Source organism: Passer domesticus, chromosome 8 (genome assembly GCF_036417665.1).
Source record: "Passer domesticus isolate bPasDom1 chromosome 8, bPasDom1.hap1, whole genome shotgun sequence".
Taxonomy (NCBI): domain Eukaryota; kingdom Metazoa; phylum Chordata; class Aves; order Passeriformes; family Passeridae; genus Passer; species Passer domesticus.
This window is the reverse complement of record NC_087481.1, coordinates 35515028-35540854: the sequence shown is the minus strand read 5'-3', so window position 1 is coordinate 35540854 and position 25827 is coordinate 35515028. Positions and strand designations below refer to the sequence as shown.

The 25827-nt window shown below is 36.5% G+C and overlaps 1 long non-coding RNA gene across 1 annotated transcript; it reads right to left on the bottom strand.

The window, feature by feature from the left end:
- Window positions 1–1722: 1722 nt before the first annotated feature.
- On the bottom strand, window positions 1723–17681 carry LOC135305858 (uncharacterized). The gene is made up of 4 exons (XR_010366847.1): window positions 17529–17681; window positions 8363–8425; window positions 4814–4947; window positions 1723–1852 (listed from the first exon to the last, which is right to left on the bottom strand). It is a non-coding gene; the product is annotated as an uncharacterized LOC135305858 (long non-coding RNA).
- Between the last annotated feature and the right edge of the window lie 8146 nt (window positions 17682–25827).

Genomic DNA, 25827 nt, shown 5'->3' with positions numbered 1-25827 from the left:
GTCCATGTTATGTCTTGTGGTTTCTAGCATTTCTCTGACAGTTATGATTTTTAAATATGACTTATACAAAATATAATTTTTTACCAGGTACTGGATTTTCTTCTCAAGTACAATTAATGGCTGAAACTACTCATTCTTCTGTATATTTTATTTGCTATCAGCATTTTCCACTTGGCTGGCTTAGTCACAAAATAGGCAGACAGAATAAAGCCAGGAAGTGGTAGCCAAATTGGCAATATCCTGAATCCACTGCCTGCATCTTTTTACATCTGCCTTGAACTTTCATGGCATCAAAAGTTGTATGTGTGCTTTCTGAAGAATTATGCCCTTTTCTAAGAAAAAAAGATTAAAAACTTCCTAGTGTTTATTGGAAGGCATGTGCTTATAAAAGGTCGTTGGGCCTGATTTGATACCATTGCATTTTGGAAACAAAACCACAAACACACTCCCCTTCCCCAAAACAAAAAAAAAAATGGAAAAACACCCTCCCCCTATCTCCCAGTCCCCCAGTTTTTTTTTTTCTTTGCTATTTTAGATGCGTTTGTATGGCCTCAGTTGCCAGTTTTCACTGTTTTCAGGAGCAGCAAGGTAAAACTGTAAAAATTGTGACTAATATTACTATTGGAAGCAAATTACAGCTTACTATCACTTTTGGCTGTTCCTAACACTAGTTGCTGATAAGTGAGTTTTCACTTCTGGTAGTTTACTCTAGCTACTTACTAATGCAAACCAGTGAGTCCCTGGATTTATTGACCCGTTGGTGTAAACATCTTATACCAACATAGGAAACATAATGTAATGCTAATTTTTGCCTCCTATTCTATATTCTATAGTGTACATAAGGTTAACATAAATTTCCTTGTTGCTATCTATTGAGCAGAGAGGGAGAATACCAGAGTTGGTGTTAGGCATTCATAGCTAATGTAGATGTATTACAGTCACAACTTGTAATCTGAGTATCTGTGCATCTCTGGCTTGAAGATGTGCAAATGTTTTTCTCGTGGAATGGTTTTTGGTGGGTTTTTTTTGGGTTTTTTTGGTCTGTGTCCATAGACAGTAAAATGGTCAAGAGCTTTCCCTGTTTGCTAATGATTTGGACTTGAGACTTATGATGTCCCCATTTAATTTTGGGTCACTCAGCTGAACAGAGGAATGTGATCTTTATGTAGATTGCTACCTTCAGAGGATACACAAAGCTCATTGCATGGAAAATATGAAGAAAAAGGACTTGGCAGGGTTGGAAGGAAGAGAATGGCTGAATGAATTGAGATAGAGGTGTTAAGTGTGAAAGTTTGGTAAAGGGAAAGGTGAAGGGTGACCAAAAATAGAAATGGGAAGAGGGGGAAAAAGAGAAGAATTAAGATAAGAGTACCAAAGAGACAAGGAGGATTGACAAGAAAGATGTGTTTGTGCCCAGCACCATCAGTCTCTGCCCCAGGCAGAGAGCAAGGCAGCAGTGTGGTGATGTAAATTAAGCATTATACTTCCTTGGTAAAGACAATGACTGCCCCATATGCTGTTTCTTAAAATTTTCATATCTATAGTCTTACAACACAGTAAGTGGTCAGAATGTGCTTTTTAGAACTCGCTATGGAGTGATGTTGCTTCTGTTCATTATCTTGCAAGTTGGTTTCCAAGTAGTTTGAAGAAGCATAAAGCCTTGCAAAGGATACACAAACCCTCATGGTCTTTTTTTAAAGCACAATTTCTGCTTAATTCTTTTTATTTTTACTTGTCCTTTCAAGAAAGCAGCTGTTGGAGTATGTGTTCTCAAGCTGCTTGGTGAACAGTCAGGAGTTGAAGGAGCTCCTTTTGACATGCATAAAAGTATTCATGAGTGCAGCAATTGTCACTGTTGTAACAGAGAAGTAAAAATTAACAACTCCTTTGTGGTTTTAAAACCATAATCTCAAATATTGATTTTTAGCAACTGAATATGAGTTTGCAATTAAAATCAACTACTCTAACACTATATTTGTATCTGGAAACATATATTTGTTAATAAACTGTTTTTTTGAACTCTATTTACAGTCAAGATGAACATTTTTAACAATTATAATACAAATCAGAAAAGTGAGTCATGCCTTAAATGGTGCTTTACGGCAGTTTGTGATGCCCCTTTGCTGCCAATTACCCAACTGCAAACTCTCAGGATTTTCAATTTATTTTCCACATAATGCCTCAGCAGTGAGAGAAAGAAGCTTAGCCACAAACAAATCAAATGGGCCTTGGACAAACACTGTACGTTTTTTTTGCTGTGAGAAATCTGGAGCAAGTTTTCCTACTGAAGGCAGGAATTATTTCAACCTGCTAGTTGTCTTTGAAGTTACCTGCCAGGTAATTTCCCTGCTAGACCATGGATATCTTGTAGAAGTGAGTGCACAAAAAGGACCATGCTCCATAACCACTCTCTTTTTGTAAGCCGACTATTGAATGAATAAGCAAGTTTTGGGAAGGACTTTCAGACTGGCTGACCAAGTAGCTGCCTAGTTATTGCATATAATTTTATATTGGGCATCTAGTTGAGAGGGATCCACAGAATATCTTTTGCATGCATACATATAAATGTATGTATATAATACATGGTCTCCCTGTGATACAACAGTAAGAAATATTTTATCAAGACTTAAAATATGTCTGTGTATGTAAGACATAGAAGGGCAATATCATACATCAGTGATCCTGTTGTGACAATGGTGTTCAATAGGTTTATTAATTTAGTTACAAGGTGATTCTTTGGATTGCAGCACTATAAAAGTAAGAGCAAAATAAAAACCACAAACAAACATCAAAAATCCTCAACACCAAAACAAAGTGCAGATCATCTCTAAATATAATCTTGACAAAGAATGTTATAGATAGAATGGTCTAGATAAATTAAATTTTAGCTGCAAGAGGAATATGTTACTGTCATTAAAAGCATCAGTACCCAAATTCTTTAATGAGCTGCATGCAGTTTCCACTAGTTCAGAGGAAGTGGTTTTCTTCCTCTTTGATTCTTTTATGCAGAATGGACTCTGTGCTGACTGTGGGACAAGTGTATCCTCTCCAGATTTCTGTAGGTAGCCGTTACGGTCTGGAGGTAGGGGATTCATGGGTGCAGTGATAATGAAAACAAACAATAATCTAGTTGCATTTTAGGTGCTCTCTTTGAGAGGCCACATCAGATACATGGGGATTCAAATACAAAGATGGTTTCTGTCTTCAGCTTAAAAGAACCCAAACATATTTCTTGTACTAGCTACTCTGAAGGTGTACTCTTGCAGGACTAGTTGGGATAGTATGTGTGACTAAAGTGAAGATGTTTGATCTGTAATCTGTCTTAAGTGGTTTTTATCCCTCCTTGATATTATGAGGTCAGATATTCTTTGTCAGAATTAATTTTTTTAGCAAAATAAAGCTATCCACTCTTAACTACACTTTGCTGATACTCCCTTTTTCCTAATCACTGTAATAGGTCCTTTTTGAATTTGTTCCAATTGAAATTGCTTTTCTGTGCATAAATGTGACAAAAACTATGTACTATATTAAGTGACATCTTACTGAAGATGTTTAGAACAGTGTTCATTGGATAGTCCTAAAGTCAGAGTATCAACCTGCATCTCTCAGAGCCACCTTTATTCCTAGGCTGCAGATGAATACACACTACTTCAAGATTGATCCTATGTAGCATCCAAGAATCTGCTGTTTTTAATTGTTGAATACAAATGGATATTTTTAGAAGTGATGTAGAAATGGTGGCAGTGTGGATTATATGCAGTTATGTAGCTTTTAGGTCTCTGCTCTCTGTGATAAAGGAGTTAAGCATGTGGTTTATGCTCCTATGGGTAGTGGCTTAGTGATAATATTCAGAAATTATATATGCTAATATGAAACTAGTGCTCTACCTTGGACAGTTCTAATAATTGCTTTAGATTACACTTTAGTATTCCTGAATATGGGAGGCTGTGGTAATTGCCAGGTGAGTCCTCTTTCACTACACCATTTTGTGATTTCTGGGTCACTAGTGCAGTTGAAAATCAAGCAAAAACTTGATGTTTGTCATTTCAAGATAACCTGAAAGCTAGAATTATGGAACTATAATTTTAGACTATTTTTTTTATTTCTTTCATTTAGTTGATGCTTCAGAAAGAATGTCCAAATGTTGTTTTTTAACTGGGGGTTTGTAACAGCAATTGATTTTGAAAATTTTTGTCACATTTTGATCTCTAAGGCCATGTGTTCAGTCCCTCTTTAAAGGCAGCTGTTTCCTCAAATGCATGAATTAGGAGTTGTATGCTTTACCATACCTAAAGTTAAGGATGTTGCCCTTAATGTTTCAGTGCCTGATAAGTTCATTCATCTGTATTAAGAAATTAGAACTTTATATTGTAAGGATGTTTTCCATTTTAATTCCTTTAATGCCTTAAAAAATACTTCCATAACCTTATATGAAGGTGCTAATCAGTGGCAAGTGTTAACAAGCCCAGGTGCTCTGAAACTGTCTAGTACTGAACTCCAAGTATGAACAATATGCACATCCTTTTTATCACATGAGTTTTCAAGGAAATAGTTTACTTGGAATTGCAGTATGTTGGGATTTTTTGATGTTAGTGGAAAGGCTAATTTCTGTGCAAACACTAACTTTTGTATCATAACAGCATGAAGTTTTTTACTCGGTCACAGCAATAGAGCTTGAAAGAGCACAGAGACATGGGAAGCCTGAAGGCTTAGATCTCACCTAGTGAAAAGATATGAGAGCTTAGAGCTTAGTTATTCAGAATATGAATAACTGTGCAGGGGATATTGTAGCAGCCTTCAGTTCGGTATCTACCTGATTTAGAGTTCCTTTGCAGAGAGCCAAGGAGAAGGGCTCCTTAGGGATATATGAAAAATCTGGCTTTCCAGTATTTTCACCTGATCCATCTATATTGAGTGAAGTCAGTTCACAAGACAGAAAAGCAGTGCCTTAAAAAAAGGAAAAAAAATTACATTATAAGTGTACAAGTAATTAATGGATGTTTTTCCATTACTGTCATTAGTGATGTGGCTTTTTATAGTTTTACCTGTGACATAACACTTTGAACTGCAATTTCATCATGGTTTAGAAAATACAAATCAATCGGCACTTAATTTTTGCAAAATTACAAGTCATGTAGAGATATTAATCAAAAATTAGTGATAGAAGTAGCACAGAAATATCCTTGGTTCTGTTAATAAAAATTTACATTAATGCAGTATTTTCTATCCATTTTGATTCATTTAACTCATGTTGTGTTTGGTTAACTGCTAGGTTGATATGCTTGTAATGAGTAACTTGATTCACTTCTGAGGTGGTGGTGATAAAATGGCTTGTAGCAATTGTAAAGCTCGGCGGAGGTGGAACTCTTGGCCCCAGGTAAAGGATCCAAAAACCAAGCGCTGAGAGCTACTTTGCTGTGATTAGATGGGATGTCAACCTCATTCATTTGGTCAGCTTCAAGTCTAAGACATTTATGCCAGTATAGAAAGCTTGTTCTACCCACATGAGGGGTGAATATGTTGTTTCAATATATTTAGCTCACTTTACTTGTGTTAGGGTGGATTTTATCATCATGGGCATGAAGAAACCTAGCTTTGTTTTTGACTCCGTGTGAGTTCAGTTCATCTTCTGCTGTGTGAACTGTTACACCTGTTTCTCAGGGTCCTGTGAAAATTGTAGGAAGACCACCTTAAAAATATCCTGTCTCTCTCATCTGAGCTGTAGCTATTTTAGGAATTAATAATATTGTCTTTTGGACACACTCAGGTTCACTTATCTCCTGAACATATTTTCATGTTTTCACTAATTACTTCTCATTCTCATGAACACAAAATGTAAATACCCAGGTTAGGGTTTCCTACTGCCCTGATTGTCTTATAGTTTATAATGAAATTTTATCTTAGTTGTTTTTAAATACTGTAGAAATATCTTGGGAATTTTGCTGTTGATTTCTGTGACGCACAGGTTGTGGCAGTGCAATTTGTTCTGTTTCTTCAACTGCGAAACCATTAATCTGGAACCTGTAGGAGGTTCTTGTTAGAATCTCAGTAGTAACATATCACACTTATTAATGAGCTGTTCATAAATTAAGCTCCTAAAGGCATTCACATGTGAGCTCATCAGCATCAGCCTATGAGGATCAGGGTTTGTATGAGGATTTCTTAATGCAGATTGCTGCCTATTTACTGATCTGGGCGGCACTACAAAAGCAGATAGACGCTGGAACAACAGACTATTTATAACACTCCGAATCCAGCAGGGCTGTTAAATGATGTTTGTTTGTTTCTTTGTTCCTTTCTCTCTGTAGCTGTTTAGTCTTTCCTTTGAATGAAGGTGTTTGGCTAGATTTCGGGAGGTGGAGAACAAGCCTGTTGGCTGGCACTGTTGGACACGTTACAGCAGGTGGCACTATTTGGTGACTTTTGCTTAACACTGTTAATTATTTCAGTGCTCAGGTATATGTTGATATATGATTATTTTTTCAATTGGATTTTTATGGAAACACTAAATAAGGTACCCAGTCTAAAGAAGCAGGTACATATGTCCTTTTTCCTAAGGAAAAATAACAACTCCTGTATATTTCAGTGTCGGTGAAGTGTGTCGAAGACTGTTCTGTGTTATATTGTTAATAAAGAAAAAGACCTAGGAACTAATTTCTGAACTGATGCTTAGACTAAGTGTACTGGACTCTTGTGAAAAATTCTGGAGGAGTAATCATGTTTAGGTTCTATGTATCAAGGGTTAATTGTTTTTAAAGGGCTTAGAGGTCTCTACAAAAAAAATCGGTTTTTAACACATAGCTTTTTTTCATAGTCAGTTTCATTTTGTCGTCATGTCATGAGAGTAAGACAAAACGTGGGCTTGTGAAGATGATATCTCTGTTTATGATGGAGGAGAGATTTGTTGTTGCATTGTTTTTCCACTGTGGTAACTTAGTCAATAAATGCATATTCTTATTAAATACACAGATGGAAAAAATGTGTTTAGGTGTCTGCAGATATGTATTCACTTTGAAAGTCACTCTATCCTCACTAGTTTTGCAGCTGGAAAATTTCTTTCAGCCACTTGACAAACAAAGATGTCAGTAAAAGCAGAATTGATCTGATTAGATCTGCACAAGAAAAAATAAATAGTTTTCGGCTTATTTCATATTGAGTATGGCCATTTAACAGCTGTGTTAAATGTGTCTGAAAAGCTACAGATAAATTGTTTCTATCAAAAATAAAGAATGATGTGTCTGGGGGAGAGAAAGCAGTTTGCCAGCAAGCACTAGTTTCTGACACTGCCCTTTTTCTAATGTAATAGTTATTTTTAGCCCTAGAAAGTGCAAAACATGTTTAAGAGAAATAGGCTGGAAAATGTGACATTGCACAACCCATCTTAGTGGGTGGATGAGGTTTCTCTGTCTGGATTGTGCTGTTTGCTCTCATTTACATCCTCTCACTGAAGTGTCACGCTCTTATGAATTACATATATTTGTGGCTTAGAAGCCCTATGCAAGCATATTGATATGACTGGAAAGTGTATTTAAATGGTATAACATACAAGCTAGTGATGTTGTTAAAATCAATATTGTAAGAAATGATTCCTCATGTTTTGACTCAATAGTTATATTTTGTTTATCAACCTTACATAATAGCAGAGTTAGAGAAGGATGGATTTTACAAGGTATTAATATAACTTTCTATTTAGTAGGAGTGGGAAAAAAGTAGGTGGTTCATGTTTATTTCCAAGGATGAACAGAATAATTTGGAACAGAACAGGGAAAGGAGGACTGGAGATGTGTATTTCCTTGCTGCTGGCCTCCTGGGATAAGTGTTTTCATTTCTGTATGAGTTGCATGCCTTAACCTTTAAAATGGGAATAGCAATTATGAACTTTCTGTTTACCCACTTGCACATGTTTGGATGAAAAGCATTGTGTAATGGTTTATTAATTCTCATATGTTTTGCTGCTGCCATTTGCCTATTTGCTGGCCTGCTTATTCAAATGGAAGGACCTGGGCTGCACCCTGAATTTTTTTCATCTTCTCCTCACTGTGTCCAAAATCAAGAGCTTGGATGATGCTGATGAACTTGTGATTGGGTAACTTAAGTGGGAAAAATCAATTTCTCTGAGGATTGAGTATTTATAGTGCTCAGAAGACTGGGGAGCACACAGAAGGTTTCTAATTCTCCAGACACACAGTTAAAAGCAAGTTGAGAGGGAAGATTTTTCTGTGTATGGCATCTGCAGCTCCTATGGTCTTCTGGTCAGAAAGGGAGAATTTGTGTCCTAGAAGCAGAAGCTGCTTCCCTCATTTACTGATTCTCATACAATTAATTTACATGTCTTCCAGCTTATTCTTATGGTTATTCTTACCAGGTAGAAACTGGATTCCTAGTTTGAGCAAGATACCATCAGTATTTTTCTTCTTGGCTTCCACTAAAAGCAAAGCAGGCTAGTATCAGTGCTGATGTAGACAATATGCAGTATTAGTGAACTAGTACTAAAGGTGTTCCAGCAGAGAAAATCTTAAATTAATAGTAATTATAGACAACATTAGGACTGGTGTGGGTTTTTTGTTTTTTATTTTGTTTGGTTTTGTTGTTGTTGTTGGTTTTTTTGTTCTGTTTTTTGTTTTGGTTTTTTTTTTCCTAGAAGCCTAATTTTCAGAACTAAGAAGAAGAATGAAGTTATATTACTGCTACTCATATTAAAGATGTTTAATAAACAGTTCTCCTGAAAAGGGGATTGAAGAAAAAACTCATCTGCTTTATTTGCTTTTTAGTGTGGCATTTTTCACCCAAATTTGCCTGTTAGCTCGTGCCAGAACAAAAATGTGTAAATATCCTGTTAGATATAAACTCTCGCACAATCATGTAAGCTCTAGTATCTAGTATAGCTCTGCAAGTGCAGTTTTTAGTACTGAACTGTTAAAAGTGTAAGATGTTAATTTCAGGAGGAACATGGGGTATGCACAGAAGGAGAAATAATTTCAACTTTGTGTAGAATAATTCAGATTATCTGAACCTTAATTATTTCAAGCTTTGTCCAATTTTTAACTGTGCTGAAGCCATCCTTGAGTATCTGAAATCTATTCCCTAAATGTGTGTATTGGTTCCAGTGACTGAGATACATAAAGGTTACAATCTTGATTAAGTTAGACACCTAGCATTTGGGGTAACTCCTTGTGATATTTCGAGATCTTCACATGAAAAAAAACTCTTTAGGGTTTTGAAAGAGATTCTGGCAATCAACTTATACAGCCTTGATTAACAAGACTCGGGTTTCAAATGTGCAAGTTGACAAAGCTATCTGAAAAGGTAAAGGTCTGTAGAGGAAGAGCCACAGTGTGTTTTTCAGGCTGACTGGGTCCTGTTACCATCTGTTCACATTTGGGACAAGTGATGTTTTTGTTGCCTTTCCTTGAAGTTGTGTTCTCCAGATGCTGCATTACATTTAGTGTAGTTAGCTAAAATCAGAATAGAGGTATCTGTGAGGGAAATAGGCAAATACAGGTAAAACAAAAAATAAATTCCAAAACTCAGAAGATACAAATTATTTTTTGGATTTAAATTCACACCATGTTACTACTTTTAACATGCAGAATGTTTTTTTTAAGTGTTCTGTTTTGTCAGCTTTGGATACCTTAATACCCACCCTTGTCATTTCTCAAGGAGAGATGTTTAGATCTTACTGCAAAATTAGTGTCTCCAGTTGGGTGCTCAGACATGCTTCCAAATTCATAGGCCATATAGTGTTGCTTATTGTCTGTTGTTCAGTTTCCTATTTTCACAGCTTTTATGAGAACATGAATGATTAAAGCTCAAAAGAATAAACTGACAGAGGTTTGTTATCTTAGAGCCATTTGTAAAATAACCACTTTAGATGCTTTATGGTTTACATAGTGTTGTGAATATTAGTATGAATTTCTCTTTGCTTCTGCAGGTGCTGGTTTGCAGAGACAAATATAACCTCCAATTCCCAGCACACTGATCTGTCTAAACACAATTTGACATGCATTGCTATTAGCTTAGCACCTTATCAAATAATGTGCCCTGATAGAGATAAAAGGTTTTACAACCTTACCGCCTTTGTTTCTGTGTGCGTTCACCCACAGAGACAGCTCTGCAGCAGCTAATAATTAACACAAAAGACAAAGACAAATCTATATGGCTCAGTGTTGGAGGGTCCAATGTGCATGTTAAGTAGCTGGGGAAGTGAAATATACAGCAAGAGGATCTAAAATGGGGTCTTGAAATGAGGGTTTAAAATGAATTGAAGTTGGGCTTTGTCAAGTCTCATTTTTACACGATGGAGCAGATGTCATAGTGTTGTCTGGAAATCACCATGGTTCTGTGTGGCAGAGCATTTACTCCGGTGTGCAGAGAGGCTCTCACTGCTCTGTTAGCTGTAACTCTGTGTTGCTGAGCATTCCAAATGTAAGCAAAGTATCTGAGTAAGGAATTAAGTGTGCTGAAAAACATCACCAGGGTGATGATATAAAATGTTCTGAACTGAACCTTTCCCTGCTAACTTTTGTCCTTGTGGGTACACACAGTTTTAAGTGGTAGCTTGGGGGGTCTAAACACAAAGCCATGCTGCCTTGTTCTGATTCTTTTCCATTCAGAGGCCAGTGAGGGCCTCTCATTTTCTTGAGTCATTCAGCATCTTTAACCTACCTGGCAATAGAAGAGTCATTTTAGCCAGACTAGGTACTCAAAATGGGAGCTGTTTTGACATGATCAGCAAGGTGGCTGGTTCAGCATTTTACAGGACAATGAAGCTGTTTGTTTTCCCTCTCCTTCCAAAATCTAGTCAAGTATTTCAGGAGTAAGAATCTTGCTCATAGCTGCTAAAGCTCTATTTCATCATCTGAATAAACCTCCAGCCCAAATTAGGTGAGAACAATGGGGTTTTCAGTAGTTTTAAAAATCAGATAAAAATTCTAGCTACCCGTAAATATTGTTATATTTTCAGCAAAGTTAATTCAAGCCAGACTTCAAGATATTTGACAACACAAGTACAAGTAGATGCCATGAGGGATTTTCAGAATTGACTGTCTTCAGATGCTTTTGAAACTCAACAACCATCCATCTTCTATGTTTCAATGCTTATGAATGTCTCTACAGTTTGAATCTGGGTTCAATTCAAATTTTGCTTGACTATGAATTCAGAGGCATGTTGTTCTTATTCCTATTGAATGTGAGCTATCAAAGAAAATGATCGTTAAGTGTTGAAAGGATCATGCTGAAGTGAAAATATTTAGGAATAAGGGCAACATGTGACTTTTTTTTCCTAACAAAATGATTAGGAGAAACTTAAGTTTATTATCAATTGTATTGCTATACTGAGTTTTAATTTATTGCCCCATCAAAATAATAAAATGAAGCAAGAAAATCCAAATGAGTTCAAGCTCCAATTGCCCACAGAGGGAGTAGGAAGACTAAGTCAGAGAGCCAACAGTGCTACTTGAAGGATGTCTATAGAATAGATATTTCACTTGGAAATATTATGGTGTCATGCTGATCCCAACATCCAAATCAGATTTTAATAATTATAATTTGGTTAAAATTTATTTAGGTTGAAATTTATTTAGGAAGCCTATGGAATTTTGGTATTAATTTGCCATTGAATTTCGGTGAGACTTTGTAGTCCTTTGGAAGTTTTATTGATGCTGGTTGTAAATTCAAATTTTCCTGTAACACGTTTCTGAACATCTTCTTAAGGTAAATTTGCATGTTGACATAGCTTTCCAAAGGGATATTTTCCCCTGGTATTTAGTGTTTGATATCTGAGAAAGCTGATGAGGGATGTCGCATCTTATGTCCTGACTTGGCTGGCAGTGGTGACAATTAGTTTTAATTTTGTGAGCCAGCACAATGTCAAGCACATTTTGTGTGCAGTAGATGTGTAATGCTAGGACCCAATCCTAATTTCTGTGCATTTGACAAATGTGCATTGGAAGCAGGCTGTGCTACTGCTCATGGCCTGATTAAAACTTGGATTTTTTTTTTTTTTTGTGTGTGTGGGTATGTGAACGCCTTAGTAGTACAACAAATGTGCCAAGCCTTATAAATTCCCCATCCCTCTGAGTGCAACGGTCTGTGTTTATCAGCAAACTAGGCAAAATGGTGCAAAAAATCCTTCTTACTGAGTTCTTTTTATCTGTCTGAAATACAACAGCTCGCCCTCTGCTTGCTTTCTAAACCATTGAACAAGATCCAAAAGATTACCCAGCTACCAAAACCTACATATTAGTCTTGCCTGAGTTGAAAAGAAAAATAGTGAAAGACTATATGGGCCTGAGTAGCTGCTTCACTGTGATCTGTGTGCTCAGCCGCTCTCTCTTCCTAAGCACTGATGTTACAGAGCAAGAATCTCAGGGAAGGAAGATCCCCTCATAAAGTCAGGGTGTCAGGCAATCTGTGCCCTGATCTTTGAGCATGCTGGTAAAACCAAGTAAGGGAAGAGGATGGAGAAAAGGAAGAAACCTGCAAGAGCAGTGTTGGGCTGGGCTGATGACAGGCTACTGCCCTGCACCTTCTCTAATTTTCTTAGCTTCAACAATCGCTAAAATTTTCCAAACTGTACAGCAGTGAACAGAGGCCAAGTGTCTGAAGAGTCAACTGTTGTTCTTCCCAGTGAGTGTCTTTATTTGCAAAAAGAAAGCTTATAGGCTAATATAAATTTTAAGATAATTTCATAAATATTCATTATTGTGCACCTAAATTAATATTGTATTAAAATAACATATTTGTGTTTTAATATTTTCTGTTCTATTAGCTGTGGGATTTACCATTTCTGTCATGGCCCACCTGAGTACCTCCTCTTTTTTTTTCCTGATTTATAGTTCACAGAATGAGGACAGATAAGTCGCTGGGTTGTGATAGTTCCTCTGCCTGACCCTGCTCTGGCAACTTAGCTTTGTTTCAAGGCTTTTATTTTGTGTATGAAGCTTTTTGGGAAGGATGCTAGCAAGGTGCAGCATGACATTCTGGTAAAACAAGCAGTCCTCTTATATGGTTTCACACTGCACAGTAAGTTGTGTGTTGGAAGCATTTAGTCCTGAGAAGACTAATATTCAGCATCTGTTTTTATTTGCATTGATAACAATTTAGAATTTTTTTTCAAGTATGGGAGCTCTTTTGTAAACTACACATATCTAATAAAACAGTAACTCCAACATCTGATGATACATTGAGGCTATAGTAGGGGAGTGCAAAGTGCTAGAAGAGAAATGCAACATAAACCAGAGGTGATAAAAACTGTTGTAACAGAAAGGAAGAGTGCATCTTGTTGCCTGAAAGGTAGCAAGCAGTAAGAGCAAAAACAGAGCCTCAAGACCCTCCCTGGAAACTGCAAAATGAAATCTGAAGCAACAGCTGTGTTGCTGTCTCTCGTGGAAAGTACAGATGATTCAGAGGAACATAATGTTATCTTTTGACATCAAGTCTTTCTTGGCAAACAGCCAGATCAAATACATATGGGTCTGTGTCCTAAGTTATTCAGGTTCCTCTGTGACCTTGAAAACCTCCCTGGAGGATTTTGGGATATTTCTTACTTTGAAGAACTAAGGGAAGAAATTGCACACACTACAGCATTCTTCCTTTGTCACTCATGTTTTGTTTTTCATTGAGGAATTATGATTTTTATCTTGTGAGCTTTTTGGTGGATGCCCAACACCATCTTAAGCAGCAAACTTTTGGCTGATAAAAGTAATTTTATTAAGGTAGCACACAAGCAGAGGTGAATTAATAGGAACTAATGGTAACTCTAACTTGGATTAAGTTTTAAAAACTATTGTGTTAAGCAGGGAAGCTTTTTGATTAAATTATGAAAGACATGATCTCTGTGCAAATTGTATTATTTGTTGCATTTCAAATCAAGTTAATTCATTCCTATCAATGCTTCTCCCTTTAGTGTCTTGGAGTTTCACAGACATAGTTTTGTGACCATTTGCATAATTATCGAAATGGGCAACTCTTTGTCCTTCATCATACTTTCCCCCTCAGGATTCCTTAATATTTTTTTTTCTGCTTTGCTGCAATCTTTTGAAGTCCAGCCCAGGATTTCTGAAGTGTAGGTATTGGCTTGATTAACTTCAAAGCGACACACCGCTGACTATCATATTAGCTTGTCACTTGGCCTCCAGCAGACACTGCAATTGTGAATGCAGTTGAGTGGCTTTACTGGAGCTGTATTTTTTTTTCTTTCAGAGCAATGGGAAAATAATTAAATATGAAGGTTCAACAATGTCACTCAAGTCTATGTTCATATGTTGGCTAATAGCATCTGCTGCAACTTTAAATGTAGAGAGGTATATAATGCCAAAATCTTTTTGTTTGCTCTTCTGCTACCCCAAGAAGAACCCAGAGAAATGTGGAGATTTGGCAGAATTGTAATGAAGTCCCTTTCCCAGGACTTTGGGGTTTGAAATAGCATGAGATGTAGATTTATTTTTTTCATTTTTAATTATTTTTTTGTAAACTAATTTTTGATTGACATCAAAACATTTTCATGGGTAGACTGGTTTAATTATATACTTGGCAGTTATATACTATGATTATACCTCAATGAGGAAACACTATGTCCCTGTTTTCTGTGCAATACTAAAGCTCCAAAGGTCAATGCAATGTATCTCATTCTGACAAAACTGTAAATCATCAGTTGCATAAAATAATTTTTATAAACTGCATCCTCCTAATGGCAGCTATATGATGCAATTGCATTTCTTGCTGAACTAGTTTCCCTACCTTATTTTTGTAATTAAAGATCTCAAGATATAATCTGGCCCTGGTAATAGTTTTGTCCTAATGATGAAATAGTTGTGGTAATCTGTGGGAGGTGAAAAATTTTCCTGAAATGTTGACAAAGATAGTCTCTATCAAGAAAATGTCTCCATTCCTTAAAAATTCACAGCTATCTCAGTATGCTGTTTTGAGATTATATGGCTGCATCTGATTTTGCCTAAGAAATCCCTTTTTCTGTCATTAATTTCTGTATGCAAATGAAAGATACCCAAATGCAAACTCATTTAAACATGACTAGATTGAAAGTCAAAATGCACAAGCTGGGAGAAAGGTTTGTTTTTCTGAGATTCAAAGCAGACTTGCTAGTGAGCATCATTAGATTTAAAGGTTCTTTGTAATGTGAAATATATGAAGACAATAAGGGAAAACATATATTTACAGTTCCATACAACTGCACATGTAGTGTGCTTGCTGGGATGGTGAACACAGAAGCCTTTAGAAGTACTGTATGTGTTGGACGTACAGGTACTCTCCGAAGGGTTTATTTTGTTGGTAATTACAAATCAATGGAATCTGAGTTAGAATAATAGGTCACAAATGATCTCAGGATATGAACAAATTTGACCAATGAGTTTTTATAGGGTACTTAAGGTATTTGGATGATACAGATACACCATGCCTGCCTTTCTGTCAGCCTGTTACTCATTTGATACATTTCAGTGATTTTTGGAAAGGCTGTCTCTTGGAATGTAGTTTCATGCCCTCCATCTTTTGCGGCTTTACGAATGAAACTGTACATGTTATGCAATAAAGTCTTGTTACTGACATCTGTAATGAAAGGGGAAATGAGAAATTAAGCATTCAGTCCTAGGAAAGCACTTGCATGTGTTATTCCAGAAACCAGGACTAACATAAAACACTCCAATTAATACTGAATACGGCATATTATTTGATTACAATTCAGAAAACTTTTTTTGGTAGGTCACAGTAGGGTGACTTGATTTAAATCACCAATTTTAATAATGATTTAAGTCAGCAGGCAGGAGACCTGTATTTAGATAATTAATTTTAATCTGTACTTAATTATTTTCTTAAAGAAATTTCAGTCTTGTTGGTAGGTATAAACAATTAAAACATGCTGATTTGCAAAAAGATGCAATCTTATGTTAATAATTAATACTATATATATTTTTAGTAGAATATATTAAAATACGCATGAGTAATTACATCACTTAATATGTGTTTAATCATATTGTTAATTTTTGCATTTTCTGGTATTTCATTAGAGAATGATGAATTGTGTCTGCTTTGAGGATACTTTCTTATGTAGGGTTTTTTCAAGAAGCATACCTTATTTCATGAAATGTAATTTAAGTGATTGGTTAGAGTATTTAAGAAAAAAAACATAAAAGGAGATGGATACATGATTTTTAAAAATACATACTAAAGAAATGTAAGTTAGTTCCCTTGTTCAGTAACTGCAGCACATTAGATGTAGTGAATATCTATGCTCAGCACATTGTATTTTCAAAGGTGCAGATACCAAAAAACCATCAGCCTATCTCTAGGTGTCTAAACAATTTTCAGTATCTTTCCCCATGTATTGCAGAATTTTAAAACTTCCAGTCTTGTAGTCTTTTGTATCTTTTTAAAATTACAGATGGAAGAGAACACCATCTCTTTAGAAAGTAAAATTGACTTCTTCAATGAGTTTAATCCAGTGAAGAAAGCATTCTTCCAATTTTTAGTAGATGTTAAGAATAAATATGAATTTAAGTAAAAATGTGGCTTTAATATGACTAATGAAGAAGGCTGAAATGATTCAACCCTGCTTATTAAAAAAATAAAATCAGGAACACCAAGAAAACAGCATGTGTTTGGAAAAAAAACAAATAAAAAACCTCAAACATTTGTTCAAGAAAACAGCTCTTCTACAGCTGTGTTTCTCATGGCAGCAGCCAAATGGATCTAGTAAAAAAGCTTCTAAGGGGAGCTTATACCATGTTAGAGCAACAATTTATGAAATAAAGATTCCTGTTTGCAAGTGAGAGAGTGGCACCTCAAACACTGTCATGGATAGACAGGTTTAATTATATACTTGACAGATATATACTGTGATTGTACCTTAATGAGGAAAGAATACACTCTCTCTGAATTCTACATTTGTGCATTTATTGGATGTGTAATTAAGGAATTTTCAAAATATGTATAATATACTGTAGAAAGTTTTAAACAAAATATTCTGTGCTTATTTTATAGCCAGTGTTAGATTAGCCACCACTAAAGCAAGGAAATGAAACAGTTTTTAAACCCCAGTTTTGCTGTAGATCACAGCTTTGAAGAAAAGTAATGGGAAAGTCTGTTACAGAGAGAGATGCTGTATGAGGTAGGCTGAATGGTGTTATCAAATGCTTTTTTGATCTTCTTAGACCACATCAAAAGAAATATTTTCTTATTGCATTGATCTTGTTAAGAGAACAGTAACTGAGTTCCTTCTAGACACACAGATGCTCCAGACCCTAGAGAAGGCTGCACTGAGATGGCCCTGATTTTCCAGTAGGTGTGTACTACCTCTGCAGCAATTGGCTCCAAGAGAAGTCCTTCCTACCTGTAGCCAGGAGGAAGGGTTTGCATCAGGGCTCACTGCTGTCACTATCATGTCTGCATCTTTCACCTTATCAGCTCTGCAGCCTTGGGTGGAATGGAAGCAGATCCATGACACGTACCTAACCCTTCAAGTATCACTCCTGCTACTAAATGCCCTCTCCCCAGCCCAGTTTTATCATTGTTACCTGCTAAATAGGACTGCCTGGGGGTTTTGGGCAAAGCTGTGCATCTTCACGGTGAGAGAGCCTTTCTTCAGGTTAGTGGTATTTACTATCCCAAAGGAATTGAACCTTTTTCATGAAGGAATATACTTGAAGGTGGTGGAGTGGGAGTATTTTCATCCTTCTTCCCTACAATTATGACTTCATGAGAAGCCATACCACCTGGTGCTGATTTGAACAGTTCTATGAAGTGGGGAGGAAGGCAAATCTGCATTCCCTGCGCTAAGACCCAGGGCACAATCTTAACTGTCATGTCAAATGAAAATTCATGAGGCTATGCTGTCACAGTGTGAGGCAGCATAATATAATATGGTCTCATTCGTAAAAATTTCTGTTTTCTTCCCCCTGCCACTTGTCTTTTTAGCTATTAAACAGGGTTAAGGGTCCTCTTGTCACTGTTATTAATGCAGAGAATCTACATCAAGGAGATTTTTTGCCCTTCTATTCCTTGGAAAGTTTCTCTCAATGCTAGAATTAGAAGTGAAGATGAAAGCAGAAAAAAAATAGACATTGAGAAAAGGATAGATACTCAGCAGCTCTTTTTCAGGAAAGAAAACTCAATGGAGATGATATATGTCATCAGATAGTTTAGAGAGACTTCTCTTTGCTGCTGATTTAAGAGAGGGAAGTGAGATGTAAACAACAGATCAGTGGCCTCACCATGCAGCATGTTAGAATAGACTACAGCCTAAATCCTTATCAAATGATCTTGAATATTAGGGACTTGTTGATTTCAGCAGCTAAATTATTGCAGCTACTGCAGGGATTTGCTCTTTAGATTTCCTAGCTCAGGGAGGTGAACTTTCCCTTCAGGAGGATTACCATTAGGTCTATAGGACCTAATCAGCATAAACCTTCAGCCCAGCAGGCAGGTGTCACAGTAGCTGTTCGTTTGCAAGGTAAGTAGGTACAGAATGTGAGAAGTTCAGAATTAGTAATGCAAGTCTTCTGTCATTTTTATCATTGGACCCTGCAGGGAGGATCTGATTAAATGGATATTCAACTCTTTGCATTAATGTGAACCCAATTTTCATTTGCATATAATTAACAGCACGGAAAGTATAATTTTATTATTTGCTGTTGGAAAGCAGATCTGTGGTAGCAAGGAGCTACGTACGGTTGCTGAAGTGTGATATAAATGACTTTATCTCATACCTCTTTCCTTCTATTTCTGCTTCCTGCAGCTTATTAATTTCAACATCTGTTTTGTTTGGTACAAAATGCAACATCCAGATTTTTCCTAAACTAACTTGCTTCACGTGTTTCTTTGTTTTGTAGGTCCTCTATGTAAAAATAACACCTAGTAATGTTCAAATGCGCTGTACAGTTTCACAGAGATGTATTTCAAGTTCTGTGGTACAAAACACATCCAAGCAATCTGGTTTGGATTTCTGAGGGCATTGATTCTGTCCACAACTTCTGACATGGATTTGGGAAGTGACAGGGAGCAAATCAGTTCACCTCACTGCACCTTGGTTTCCTGTCTCACTGTGGCCTAGCTGGTCAATTTAGACTCTTTAAAGCAGGGTAAGAATAAGAAAGGAATAGCTCCACTTAGATGTTCACTAGATGGACCTCTGAGCATAAACTGTTGTAATTGAGAATTCAGTTGTCTACTAAAAGGGTTTATTTATGAATTAATGTTATATTTGAATCTAAATGTGAAATATGCTGTTATCTTTTTATTATTATTATTTAATTTTAACAGTGAATGCTCTTGTGTCTGCACTGGATAAGATAGAGCTTTATTTCATTCTAGTATGACAGTTCTCATAATCTTATATTAACAGCTATAGGTCCTTCTACTTGCTGACTCGTGGGCATGAGGTTGCTGCTCAAAAATCATGCTCCACAAATCCATACCATCAAGATTTCTGTAATGGACAGCTGTAGTAGTGCCCTGAAACATCATGTGCTTTGCTGTACCAGTAGTTGGAAATGCTGTACTTCATCAGATACCTGAAATGAAATGCTAGAGTGTAAAATCATTTGGTATATGCTGACTAGATGTGAAAAACAACACATTCCGTATGTTCTGATATGTTGAACTGATATGCACACATATGTTGAATCAACAGATGAACCAAGATACAGCAACAGTTAAGAGAACTGGATGTGCTAGGAATTGAAGTCTTACTAAAATGAATATATTATAGACAAACTGTAACTTAGGTTAATTGAATTTTCTAGAAGAAAACACTTCCACCAAAGTTTATTGGAACTGATTTACATCAGAAATTTAGTCAAAAGTTTACATGTTGAGTGTCATGCCTACCCAGATTCAGCAAAATCCATCACAAGAAGTTATTTTCCTGTAAGGTTGTGTTGAAGTGAACTATCTGGGGCATGAAATATACAAATACATGTAATAAATGCTAATTGCTGAACTGCACAACTTTGATTTCAAGCTTACACTTTTCTTAATCCCTGATTTGAACAATGCTCATGGATGTATCTTTCCATTCACTTTTCAGTCATACAGAAGGGAATAGATTCTACTCCAGTAATTAGCACTTAATATTTAGAGTCTGGAACACATAAGCACATTAGCACATAAACATTTAGAGTCTGGAATCTGGTGTTGCCATATTCTTTTTAGCTAACTCTGGATAAAAATAGAGGTACATAGTGTCTCTTTATTTACCTCCATTATTTTGTGACTATTTTCCTAAAAGAGTAAGATGGATACAAGCCATCAGCCCTATGAATGTTTGCCATGAGACTGGAATGTTTATAGTTTGCAAAACATAAGTTTTGCAGCATAATAGAGGTAGAGAAGCCTTAAGTCATCCACTTTCTAGGCAGTTAGAAGGCAAGAAGCTCCTTGGAAGGCTGAGGGGTTAGTTCAGCAGCTGTTGCTTATGTAATTCTACCAGGATGCTGAAGCTAATTACGGCACTGTGATGTGAAACTGTTCTAATCTGGTTGCATTGATTATTTTAAGAAACATCTGTAATGCCATAAAGAATTTTTAAAAGTTATTGAAGCCCTTGCAGTTTTAATTTGAGCTGTCTCTCCCCAGTTTGGTACCCAGTACATCTTTGATTTATCAACATATGGTCTTTGTATCCTGTTTAGTGTATCCTTCCTTGGGCCTGTGTGTGCCAGGCTCTAAGCAGAAGCAGCAGATCACTGCTGGAAAGGAATTACAGTAATTGACTTGTGAGGTCACAAACAGTTAACTCTGTGGGAGAGATGTTAATGCTAAATGATGCTTTAATGGCATTTCTGCTCAAATAAATGATACCAGCATAGCCAGGTTTAGAAGTAGTTTCCAAATGACCAGGAAATGCAAGTAAGTCATAAACTAAAACGTACATTCTCTCAGCAATGAAAAAGCTGTGTCATGTGCTGCTAGTAGGGCTTCATCAGTGAGCAAAGTGTATGGCTGGATTTAGGAGGGATGCAAGTTTCAAGGTTATTGAAAAGGGACACATGAGGCAGAAGTTGAATTCAGGGGCTTCTCTAAATGTGTAGGCTGAAAGTATATACAGAAGAGAGGACTTCTGGGTGTGCAGAGTGTCCTTTAAGTAGATTGGTCCTGTTACAGGCAACGAAGGGTGGGTGTCACTGATTACACTGACATTAAACTGTTCCTCTGATGGCTTTTTCCAGCATTCTTCATCCAGGTCCCCAGTGCCTCTTAATGTTGGTATAACAAGGTATATTACAGTGTTGGCTATGTGTCTCATCGTCCCATATATGTGTGCTTTATATCCATTGGTGCAGTCCACGGTGAGATTCTCTCCCATGGAAGGGCATGGGACACAACTGGAGCATTTTTTCTTGTGTGGATGTTCATGGATGCTGTACTTTTTCATCCAAGAAATTTCCATGTTCCTCTGTAAATTAAAGAAAGATTTCTGCTTCTGGGTACTGCTGCTGCTGGGTTGCAGCTGTATTTGAAACTGAAGGTGGAAGAGGTAGAGATTTGTAATTTCCTGTTGTCTTCACTAGCTCATTACTTTGTCTGATGTGACTGGGATCAAGTTGTAACTGGACATACTGGACATGACAGACTTTTCTTTGAGTTCTGGTAGGATACTGGCAAATTCATGTACCCAAGACTTGTCTGGTTCATGACTTATTAACCATAATTTGAGTCTAAGTGATTAATAGTTGGTAGTAATTAGCATATTAAGCTAGTATTCAGAAAGTAGATTTTTCCTGAGGCACGTAGAAAGCTTTAGAATGTAATGAACACAAATTATAATAAAAAGGTAACCCTCCTATGCTTTTGTCCAAGAAGGAGTTGGGCTGAGCTGGATGTTCATACTAATATACTGTTTTAATATATTTCTGAATAAGTGGTAACTAAATAATGTAAGATTATCATAGTGGCTGGCTACACTGAATAAAAGCAACAACATCATGAGTAATTTACACCATTATAAGGCTGAATATAATACAAATTGGTAGGTGTACTTTGTGTCTGAGAGATTAATTGTAAACTTCCAATCTCCTGTAGGAACTGGGAAACCTGTGGGATCCCAGGAAGATATGACTTAAGAACAAGATTCTATTGGCTTTGCCTGTATGCATTGTGCAAAATTTGAGTATTCCTCAGTGAGTCTTGATCAAATATTCACTGTGTTCTTGAGGTTTCTTGCTTTCCTTCTCTGGCACACTGAGCTGTGACTTTTGGTCTTTTGTCACCAATCAAATATTTGTTAACTTTTCGGAAGTATTTTGTGTCGCACCTTGTAGCACATGTGATAAAACTGTTCTTTGGACTTTTTCTAGCAGAAAAAGGAAGACGTTTGCTTTTAGCAAAGGATGGCCTGGGCAAATGCTCCCAGGCATACATTCTTCAGCTCTGTGTGACACAGGACTTTCATAAGCAGAAAAGTAATTTAGGAACATGGAAATCTTTTAGTTGAAGCTATGTTTCTTGAAACACAGCAATTATTTGGGAATGCTGTGTGTAATGGAAATATAGTTTTCTTATTAACAGGTTCTTATGTGTAGTTTATTTTTAAAAGTTATTTGCTAAACCTTGCAAAAATATTTATTTTATGTATGCTTGCTGCACGCAGACTATCTGCAGCTGCAGGTGATGGTGGCAAATCCAGTCCATTTCAATACATCTGCAGCTTTATTTGAATAAGAAATGTGTTGAATTTGGAAATCAATATAAGCCAAATACTACAGAAGTTCTTTGTATTAGAACTTAGAAAGTACATGGGATAAAGCAGGTGTAGTTTAGCTGCAAAAAGTCTAAGGCTCTGAAAAATCTATACATGAAATATAATAACTTATTTTCAGATCTGATGGAGGAAAAAAAAACATTTTCTCCAATAGTCACTATTGTAATTTAGTAGAAGGAAGCTTTTACAAGGTTGTTGTTGCCAAGGTAACCACTTCGTTCACATCCATGTGTTGAGCATATGTGTATCACTTTATCTCAGCTCTCAGAGGCAATATCATGGCACTGCACTTGGGAAATGAATTTTTTTTTTAAATGTATAAAACCTCTTAACATCTAGAAGATTCATTAAATGTTCTCACTCAAGACAGACTTAAATTACTCTTTTGGGGTTCTTTTATGCTAAAGTTCTGAATGTGACTGAGTCTTGTTATATCTTCAAATTCCACACAGATGAAATTTAAAAAGTAAACAAGTTGTCAATATTTCATTTCAAATGCATAAGTTCAATGATTTATGGATCATATGTGCACACAGGCATATATATATATAAATGGATTGTATTAATATTTGTGTGCAAGAAGGACTGACAAAAAGGAAAGAAATCTTGCCTTACTAATCTTTCTTGTGGTTGATATGCGTTGGAGCTAAATTTTATTAACTGTGTAACCACGAGGACCCACTTGACACTGAATCACTCAGGCCATTGATATCAAACAGAAATATTCATTACATGAGTATTTGTGGTGCTGTAGTGGTTTTAGGGAAACTATTTAATATTTATTATTGTGTACATTACAATCTGACCAGCAAAGAACGAGTGCTTCTGCAAATTTTACTATTTGCTGATAATCTCAAAAGTTCCTGGCAAGACAGTTAATATGGAAGTTAAAAAAAACCCAAATAAGGGTAGGGGGAGCATGCAGACTAAAAATTATGGCCTAGACAGGTGTATTCTATGCCTCATTTGAAAGATCAACAGTATCATTTTTATTCAAGTTAATATCTAAACTTTAGTTCCTAGATATGTAATAATGTCCTCTTGCTACTGTGTGTTATACTGGGAAAATCTGATGTGTGATAGCACCTGTAGGTTTTACAGCTGTGCAATACTGAAGCTGTGTCAATTTTTGTTTTACTAAAAAACACGTGGAACTTTTGCCTTATGTTTAGCTTTTGACTAAATTTCCCATCCTTAACTTAAAATACTCTATTTTTTTAGTAAAGACAACCATGTTGTACCATCTTTGAATGTGGTCAGGGTGGCTATTTTGGCTTTTGGTATGGGGAAACTCTCTATGATCAGTAACTTTTTGCAGAGGGACAAGGTAGACAGTAGAGGGTGACACTGTTAAACCAGCTTGAGGTAGATGTGCTGGGAGATGTCTGGCAGAGCCTCAAATTTTTGTGATTTCTCTTAAAGGTCAGAATAAGACTTTAGGTCTTTGCTAGAGTCTAAGAATGTTGATAAAACATTCAGAAATGCTTCTGATGAGCACAAACTCAGCTATTGGTAAATTGCACAAAGTGGGTTGGTTTTTTTCCCTGCTGTAGTTTTGAGATTTGGAGGCGGGGGGGGGAAGTATTCTCGACAGCTCTTCTTGCTGAACAAGACAATGAAGGGAAATAAGTTGGTTTTTATTCCTTATACTATTTCTAAATGTATTTCAATAATCTTTTCATATGTGGAATGCATGCCATCAGAACTGTCTTTTAACTCTGAGTATATCAACTGGAAGGAAATTTGTATGGCATAAGGAAAGACTAAATATAAAGCAAAAACCATGAAAGCATTTATTTAAGAAATATCTTGTTGCTATCTCTTGTTTAAAACAACAAAAATTGAGTTCACCATTATACTCATGCCACTGTAGAAATAAGCCACCACTTTTTTAATAATTACTGCTTGGTAGTTCACTGTTTGGCTCTCACAGTCAAGCTGTGAGAGCAGCTTCCCCCCTCTTTCCTATTCAGCAGGTGCTTGTCAACTTGTTGAATTGCATGGCTGCCATTCAGAAGTCTCAGCAATTCTTACTCTGCCACAACCACACAGTTCATGTTCAATGTGCCCTCTGAAGAGTTTTTTCCCATCTTACGTGACTGCGTGGGCTTGTGCCTGCAACGTTCAGTATTTGGTTTGAGGTTTATTTGCACATGAAAGAGTATGAGATCCCTGTTCAACCTACAGATCCCTGTTCAGATCCTTTAATAAAGAGAATACTCAGGGGGATGGCAATGTATTTTCTGATGGAAGTGGGAATAAGATATCCTGATATAAAGCAAGATGGCACTGACATAACTTCAGATACACAGGGGACAAGGGCTGAAGAGTGAACTAATTCAGAGACATTGGTGCAGGAACTGTGTCCAGACAAAAGTTATGGATCCAGATCTCAATGCCATGATGTAAGTGCAGTCATATGGGGTTTTTCCACTGGCTTGTGCAGATTTGGGCTTGAGAACTTGTGTGAAGCTCCAGGCGTACAAACATGCACCAAAAAATTGCAAAGACCAAACAAATGTTTATTTTTAAAGGATGATAAAGATGACCATCTGCTTGAGGGTTTATTTGATTTCTTTTTTATGATGATGCTCTTTGGACTTGCACATTTTCTTTAAAGCTGCCTCAGTACTGAAAATCATTACACAGATGATTCTATTCTTCTTTTATATGTCAAGATGTAGGGCATATATATATGCCTCATATATAGGGCACACTCTATATGAGCAAAAATCACTCTACTGGGTAATCCCATACTTTTGTTCTAATCCAGTTAGCTAAATAACTCATGATATTTCTCTAGTTCTAATTACCTAAGATAATAAGTGATTATTAGCTTAAAACTAATACCACTTGGGATGAAGATATTGAAAGTGGGGATCCTTAAGGCCAATATGTAAATACATAACCCTTAGTCCCCAGTCATATCTCCCTACCTGCCACTTCATCACAGAGAAGTCCCCAAAGGATTTCTAAACAGCTCTAACAAGGCATCTGCACAGATCTACCTACAGTACCAAGGGTGGTAATCCAAGTTAGGCAAATAGATTGCAAGTAACTTAGACACTTTGCTCCTTCTTCTATGGCTTCTTTAATAACAGGAGATTTCCATAGCA